This window comes from Eumetopias jubatus, unplaced genomic scaffold (genome assembly GCF_037043125.1).
Source record: "Eumetopias jubatus isolate StellerSeaLion01/CBP00866 unplaced genomic scaffold, mEumJub1_p1.0 scaffold_2, whole genome shotgun sequence".
Classification (NCBI taxonomy): domain Eukaryota; kingdom Metazoa; phylum Chordata; class Mammalia; order Carnivora; family Otariidae; genus Eumetopias; species Eumetopias jubatus.
This window is the reverse complement of record NW_028274808.1, coordinates 27,427,079-27,435,394: the sequence shown is the minus strand read 5'-3', so window position 1 is coordinate 27,435,394 and position 8,316 is coordinate 27,427,079. Positions and strand designations below refer to the sequence as shown.

General features: G+C 42.0%; 1 long non-coding RNA gene across 6 annotated transcripts in view; it reads right to left on the bottom strand.

Annotated features, from left to right (window-relative positions):
- LOC114196773 (uncharacterized) overlaps positions 1-8,316 on the bottom strand; it is a 42,106-nt gene that overhangs the window by 7,754 nt on the left and 26,036 nt on the right. For 5 of the 6 annotated variants that reach the window (XR_003606788.1, XR_003606782.1, XR_003606784.2 and 2 more), the window contains 2 exons: positions 4,414-4,463; positions 4,206-4,284 (listed from right to left, as the gene is read on the bottom strand). This is a non-coding gene — a long non-coding RNA (uncharacterized LOC114196773). Of the gene's footprint in view, positions 1-4,205; positions 4,285-4,413; positions 4,464-4,597; positions 4,646-8,316 lie in introns of those variants that run through there. The other variant, XR_003606787.2, reaches the window with a different exon arrangement.

Here is an 8,316-nt window from a genome sequence, read left to right as displayed (position 1 = left end):
GCAAAGATAAGTTACCTCAAGTTCCCTCCCTTCTAGTGAAAATCAAGCTCTCTCCCTCCCTCTCCCTTTGAAACAGTTACCTTCCTCAAACAATAAAGGAGCTGATACAGTGACATTATCAGGGTATTGGAAATGCCAGCCTGGACCCTTCTATACCCTCAACATTTTTCATGCTCACTCAGTTCCACTCTCATCCTCAAGTTGTAAAGAACAGATACACCAACGGGTTAAAAAAATTTGCCTGTGATGAAATAGGGAAATGCTCTGCTAGACTTTGCAAATCCCAAACACAGTTTTCTCTGTACATAAATGAACACGGAAGCGTGGAGTGGAACAAAGACGACCCTGTAATACGATCCTCTCTGGGCAAATAAGAATGTGTGAGTGGGGCGGTGTGCTCCTTGACCGAAACCTTTGTCCAGGGGAGCCGGGTCGAGGCTCGGCCCTTGACCGCAGTTCTGTTGGAGGTCAGCAGCATCTCAAAGCCTGCGGAGCAGAATGAGCTACTAGAAACGAAATTTACTGATGCAGAATCAAATTCAAGACTGCTTTTTTATGTGGCCGGGAGTGAAGAACACTGGACTGGGGGTCAGAAGGTTGAAATTTGATTCACAGCTCTGCAGCTCACTGGCCGTGAGTTCCCAGGCGATTCTCACAAGCTCTTTGAACCTCAGTTTGCCTGTCTTTAAATCGGAGCATGTGGCAAGAGCTCCAGCTCTGAAAATCCCAAAGCAGTAATGTGAGACTTTAAAGATATATTTGAAACTATGCTGTCGGCTGCCTAATGCATCAGAAATATTAGAGAGTCCCTTTATTGTTGGTATAATCATCTCCAGAATGTTATATTTAGAAAATTCAAGTAGTCTGGTTGTGATCCTCTTTGTCTCCGACCATTTCCCTTCTGTGTGGATAAAGAGTGACTACCTAAATAGAAGCGTGCCGCACAAAGAGAGCGGCAATCAGTCGTGAATTCTATTAAGAGTCTATCCATCCTGCTTCCATCTTGTGTCATAGAAATGCTGGTTATCCTTAGGCATACTGCTTGTTACAACCTGAACTTAATTTTTATTCTTTCCAAAAATCTGCCTTTTTTTTCTTTTACTAGACGTAGAGGGACCTTCAGGAGGGAAGCCCTGAGAGGTCAGGGAAGGAAGCCCAGAGCTTCATTCTGGTCCAGCATTGACACACTGATGTCACGGATAGCCCTTAGAGGACACAGCAACTAAGCTGCTACTGTCCCTTGAGCCTTGTCCTGGGCTCAGGACCCCACTTCCTGGAACCAAGCTGATGGCTGGTATGGGAACAGGTCCATTTGGCCTTAAAGAGGGCTTTCCTAGTTTACAGTTTATAACTCACCCTAAGCTTCCAAAAAGCAGACAGAAGCTTAGTCCATAAAGTCCTCATCTGAACTCCATACCAGTGATTTTCTATTGTCTAAAGAGAAACCCCCAGTTCCTTAGCCAGGCATGCACTGTCCTCACAATTCATTCCCAACCTGGCTTTTCAACCCACATTCAATTCTATCTATCTATATATCTAATCCATCTATCTACCTATAAACATATGTAAATAATTATATGGGACGGGATTATTCCAAGTTCCAGGGGGACATGCTGATGTACATTGTATCTGAAACATCATATTGATTTATGGATTTATTGACTCTGATAGGCACTTGAACTTATTCAGATGCAAAACGTAATTGTTCAGGTATTATGCATACATTTTCACTGTGGGCAGAAAAAACTCTGGGCAGCATTGTCTTCTCATAGAGTCACCCTGTTTCTTGCTAAGAAAAGTTGGGTTTTAAGCTGACTTTTTAAATCCTCCTGACTTGCAACGGTCTCCACTCCCCTCATATTTCCCAATAGTCAGCTGTTATTCATAAAAAATTTTTGTGCTGTCTCTCAATGTTAGATGAACTCTTTGTCTTTGTGTTAACTCCTGGAGAGTTTGTGTCTGTATACCAATGGTCAGGCAGCTACAGAATTCCCCTCGGGAGTGCCCAGCCGGAGCAGATTCTCCCAGCACAGCCTCACTCGGCTTTGGGGTTCACTCCAACCACCTTTGTTGATACACATGCTCATACTTTTAATCTCAGATACACACTCCCAGTGCCTACTCACCCAGACATGCTGTAAAGAATGCCTTTAGTTGGTCAGCTTCCTAGTTTACGCTCGTATGGAAGCTGAGATCTGAACACTATGGTCTTCTGCTCTGAACAGTTCCTGGCAGATGTCCCAGCGTGCCTTGGGCCCCCTTAACTGTGTCTTTGGTCTGTTTGGGACATCCCCCTCTATTGTGGTATTTTGATGCCTTTGCTATCAGAGGCCTACCTCCCTTCAAAACCCAGCATAGGGGCGCCTGGGTGGCTCAATCCTTAAGCGTCTGCCTTCTGCTCGGGTCGTGGTCCCAGGGTCCTGGAATCTAGCCCCACATCGGGCTCCCTGCTCAGCAGGGAGCCTGCTTCTCCCTCTCCCACTCCCCCTACTTGTTCCCTCTCTCTCTGAGCCTCTCTCTGTCAAATAAATAAATAAAATCTTTAAAAACAAAACAAAACAGAAAACCCAGCATAAATCCCTCTTCCTCTGAGAAGCTTTCCCTGGCTGCTCACAGCCAGACTGGATGTAGGATTAGCAACCATGGCACTTGTACTCCTTGTCCTGGTTTAGCTCTTAGTGTGCTTCTACCTATCTGTTCTTCTTCCTCTAATAAGACGATAGTGCCTGGAAGGCAAGGACTGTCTCTCTCTACTGGCACTGTGTCTTTTGTAAGCGCCTCACTGCTTATTTATGGGTGAAATGACAGAAGACTCCTGCCCAGCCGAGCAGCTGAAATGCAGAGGAGCTCTGGAGAGAGTATCTTGTGAGCACGAGCTCTCCCATGCCTGCCTTGGTGAGGAAGGTTCTGGGCTCCCAAAAGAGCTTTGACCATAGGAGCCTTGACTAGATGACTCTTTGGAGAATATAAAACCACAGTCCTCTGGACAAATAAAGATACTAAAGCCAAGATAATTGTGACAGGTGCACATCCATACAGTTAGTTAACAGCAGAGCTGAAACTAGAATAGAATGAAAAGCCACAACAATCCAGAACAGGAAGCACAAAACTCAGTTTCTTACTGAAACATATGAAGAGTCAGAGAATGTAAAGAGTCTTCCTGAATATCAGTGATCATTATCATCAGCATTTACCGAGCACCTTCCAAAGTCAAGGCTTTTCTGAATCAAGGTAATGAGGGGGAGGAATGTTGGTCAAGCAAATCCATCCCAAGTTCAGCAGGAGAAGCAGAGAGTTATCACCGGGCAGACACAGGCCAGAGACCAGTGGAGGCAAGTGGGCCTGGAGAAGAAGCATGGGGATCTGTCCCATACTAGCTGTGACATCTCGGACTAGTTCTTCAACCATTCTGAACCTTCAGCTTTTTTACCTGTGAAATCACTCTGACTGTCCTTGTAGCTGGTGCATTCTGAGACTGTTTCCCCTTTAATATATAAATGATAGGACCTCAAACCTTTGATTCTCTGTCAAAAATCTGATGCCTGGTGGAGGCAACCTCATGCCTATGTGCAGCTGATGTTTACATTAAAGTCCTTCCATTCTAAGACTAAATAAACAATTTCTGAGAAACATCACGAGGAAGGAGGCACTCACTCATGCCTTCCTTGCATTCCAAATCTTTTCTCAACCTGATCTACTTTTCCCTTGGTCCTGCCTCTTAACTCTGTTTTGCGGGGAGGGGAGATGCTCAAGTGCAAAGGGTTGCATTCGTGATGTTTCTCAGTCCACATTGTCACGGTTGGGCCCTGAAAGGATCCCCTCCCTTGTCTTATATATTTATTTGTTGCCTTTTAACCTTATTTCCCACTCTTATTCCCCATTCCCAAGAACAACCATTGTCATGGGTTTACTATATGGCATTTTGCTTGAATGTGCTCTTGTGAAGTGTGGACTTCTGCTTTGTGTGTACATATTTCTAAATCTCTGTCAGTGGTATTGAATCGTTATGTCTGTTTTGCTGGCAAGAGAACCCCCACCCCAAGATCCTTCCTCCCCATCACAGAGAATGTCTTCAAGCAGAGGAGATCTGCTAATATTACACTCTCCCCAGGGTGAAGGAGCACATATTATTCGTCTTTCAACAAAAAGAAGGGAAACAATATAGAACAGTGATTAAGAACCACGAGCTCTCAGGTTAAACTCACTTTAGTCTGAATCCTGTTTTTTCATTTTATACGACTTTAGGCAAATTACTCAGTCTCTCAAAAATCTCCATTTCTTCATCTGTAAAATAAAGATGAGAGCAAATCATTAGGTTATTGTGAGGCTTAAATAATCTAGGCTCTGAGCAATGGGGGCCACAGTAGACTAAAATCTAGATAAATGACAGCTTCATTAATAAGACATACTTACCCGAGTGCTCCCAGATGTCAAGCCCCACAGGTCTCAAGCAGGGGAGGGAGCTGAGAATGAAAGACAAACAGAAAGTTAAGAACTTTAAAGACACCTCTGAAATCATAGAGAATTACACAATTAAAAATCTTATAATCATTAACCCTTCAAGCCTGGGATAAAATGTTCTAATGGGGACGCTTACAAGCTTCAGAGCTGGTTGTTTTCCCTACCAGCATGAAGAAACCAAAGGAAAAGAGTCACCCTCCATGGGAGGAACTTCCTTTTTTTTTTTTTTTTTTTAAGATTAAAATACGTACTTTGAGGCATGTGCTTTGCCTCAACCTAGCTTCACCTACCCACAAATGAGAGTCTCACACACATGTAAACTACCACCTGTCTGGCTCAATTTGGCCACTAGTGTTTTACTGGGGCCATCTTTATTCTGAGATTTACTATTAAGGAAGCTGAGAGGCCATCTTTATTCTGAGATTTACTATTAAGGAAGCTGAGAGGTATAGAAAGTTTGTGAGTGCCTGGGAGGTCCCCAGTGACCATCTGCGCCACCCCCTCCTTTACACATGAGGAGACCAAAAAGAATAAGCTTCTGTTACATCACACATGCTCCAACAGACATACAATGCTCACACAAATCATCCTTGTGACTGATAGTCAGCCACTTCTGGTATTATGTTGAAATTCACAGACACCTGTGTGGAGACAGCAGTGTTGTCTGATCTTTCCCTAAGACCAGGGAACACTCCAGAAAGATCTCTGGAACCAGAATATACCAGGGAGTGAGGCAGCCTAAACTGAGCAAGTGACATGTTCCTAAGCCCCAGAGCCTGTGCCATCTCCCCACTGATTTAACCTTTAAAGGCCATGCCCTGGGGAAACAATGATCTTAGTCATTGCCCTTCAGCAACATGAACTCCGGACTGTGGGTCTAAAGCAGCCCAAGCCAAGTGAGTCACAAAAGTGACGCCCAAAGCCACAATGATTGTAACACGATTATGAAAACCTCAACCTGTAGAATTAACTCAGGGAAGCAAGTTGAGTATTTCCTAAAAAAAAAAAAAAAAAAAAAAAGTCTTTCGACTAGTCTAATGATTCATAAGAGATCAGAAAATATCTTATGTCTCTATTTATACTTTGCACACAAGCATAACTGCCCAGAATACTGCCGTGTGTTGTTAGCACATGGGAAAGAGATCTGTTGAGTTTAAGCAGAATGGCCAATTACACTTTCCTCTCTTTCTCAATATAATCATTGTATTGTTGCTTTCAAATACTTTCTTTAAAATGTACTATCAGCATTCATAGATATCAACCCAATAATCTGAAATTACATACAGTAACACACATGTAGTTAAGACTAGACAGTTGCCAGTTATGGACGTTAGCTGGTCATGGACTGTAGGCATCCTAGTGTCAAAAGTATAAGAAAGGGCAATTCGACTTTGTACTGTTCATGTTAAGGCAACCAGAAAGAACAAATGTATGGAGTTTTGTGATTCCAGGAAAATTTCAAAATAGATGTTTTGGAGTTTTATGTTCTTTGGCACTCTGCCTGTTCTAGATATATGTAGAGAGTTCCCAAAATGTGTCATATTTTTTTCTGATTAGTTTTGAGCTTTATAAGATTCTGCCTATCAAATAAACTGCATTTATTAAGACATAATTAACCTATTTTTCACATTTTAATCATCTAAGACGCATATAACTGTAATCACAGCTTCAGATCAGCATGATAATGAATGTTATCAAACTGAATTAATTTAACTCTAATCAAAAGCAAAAATACCATGGCATTCTAGTTTACTCATGGAGTTTTATTATTATGCGATTTCTGTTGGACTTTTTGAAATATTAAAACAACCCAAAAATCTCTCTTGCTTCCTTCAAAGACCCTCTAAGGGCTCATATAGCCCAAGGGGCAAACCACTGGCTTAGGTCCTCATAAAGGGCCCAGAGAGAGAGGTTATATAGCCCTGGAGAGGGAGACCTGTCTTTTATTCCTTTTCCTATCTCCCTCCAAAAAGGTGTGTGTAACCAAGACATGAGCACAATGCTTACCTTTCTAATGTTTCAATTTCCCAATCTGAAAAGTAGGAGTAACTAACAGACAACTAAAAAGAAGGAAGGAAGGAAGGAAGGAAGAAGGAAGGAAGGAAGGAAAGAAGGAAGGAAAGGAAAGGAAAGGAAAGGAAAGGAAAGGAAAGGAGGAAGGGAGGGAGGGAAGGAGGGAAGGAGGAAACAAGCAACTGAAAATTTGCATCTCAGGGCTAACTAACAGCTCTGCAGGAGAAGAACCATTTGGGTGGTCTGAGTTCAGAGAAAAGCTTGCAATGTTGAGGTTCACCACTTCCAAGCTCCAGATAAACTCAACCTGTTTGAGGGTTTAAAGAATTCCAAACATTCAACTAGAGCAGATTAGCTCTATTTCAGGGGATTTGAATTCAATAATATTCAGAAAAAGAATACAAGATCAGAGGGAGAAATTATTTTGAATTCTGAACCAGTGAATGAAGCCAAAAGTTTTGACTCAAACCCTAAAGAGATTCAAATTTTATTACAATTAGAAGCAAGGACTTGTTGGACTATGTCCACATCTTCTTCTTCTGTGGGTTAAAGGATAGCTGTTTAGGGGGACTTTTCTTAGTAAACAGTTTGTACCTCAATAGATAAAAGGATCCTTTAAAAAGTACAGTAATGTCTCTAGAACAAGTTTACTGAGACCTAAATTGATTGCCTAGAGTTGCCAATGAATTAACAATTAAGCTAATTCCTAATTAAATGCATCTAGCAGACCAATGACACTTTCTCAGTGGTCTTGAGTTTATGGCAAGGTAAAAATAAAAATTAGTTTCCAGAAATTAGTGAGATCACCTTCATAAAGGTTTCCAGTATGTATGTAGTGCCCTGAAGTCCCCGGTTCTGTGGGATACCGTCATACAGGGTAAACCTTCGGTAGGAAGGTGAGAGGAAGCCAGAGAGAACAGTGACAAGGTCACACCCTCATAGCCCAGGGGTCATTGTCGCTGTCCATTATAGTGACTTCTCGACTGGAAGTTACTGAGTATGCATGTTAAGAGCACCTCTAAATCAGCCTTATAGTCTTATTCCAAAACCTCATTTCAAACAGATGCTGGGAAAACAAAACAAAACAAAACTGTTTCCTATCATACAATATGCTTCCAAACTATTTGTGTTTGCCTTTGGGAACACATTTGCTTCCTTGAAGTCGGGCACTGCATGTGGCTGGTAACACCAGCCCCATTTGTGATAAGCAACAACCCTCCCAGCCACCTGGCACCTGGGGGGCCAAGCACATATCAGGAAGCTATTTGTTGTTTATGCATTCTAAGACAATAATCACAATAGGCAACACTTAGGGAGCACTTACTGTCTGCGAATTATGAGGCTCCACCCCTATACTCTGTTTTGGGAAGATTAAGGTGGGCCTAGAAATATGCATTTTTAACAAGCCCCTAGTCCTTAGCCACATTTTTAAAAATGCTGACTTAAAGGAACGCTCTTATTCTGGCCCACATGAGGCTGAAAAACTTAACTTCTGCCATGTTGAGGCTACATGGATTATGTTGGATTTTGAATGTTCCATGTCTCAATCTTCCATTATCTGCTACTTTATTTGTATGCTATTTAATGCTCACTAAGAGATTTTTTTTTTTATGGGTGAATAGAGTAGCAGTGGTATTGTTGTTTGCATGCAGAAACTCCAGCATCTCAGAAACTGGTGGCATCACGTTACTTTGGAAGTAGAGTTAATGACTGAAAATAGAATTGCTTAAACAGTTGTTTAACAAGCAGTTAAAAAGAGTCTACTTCTGATATAGCAGAGTGAGCTCCTACCGGACCTGCCCTCCCACAGGCTACAACTATAAACTCTGAACATTAGAAAAA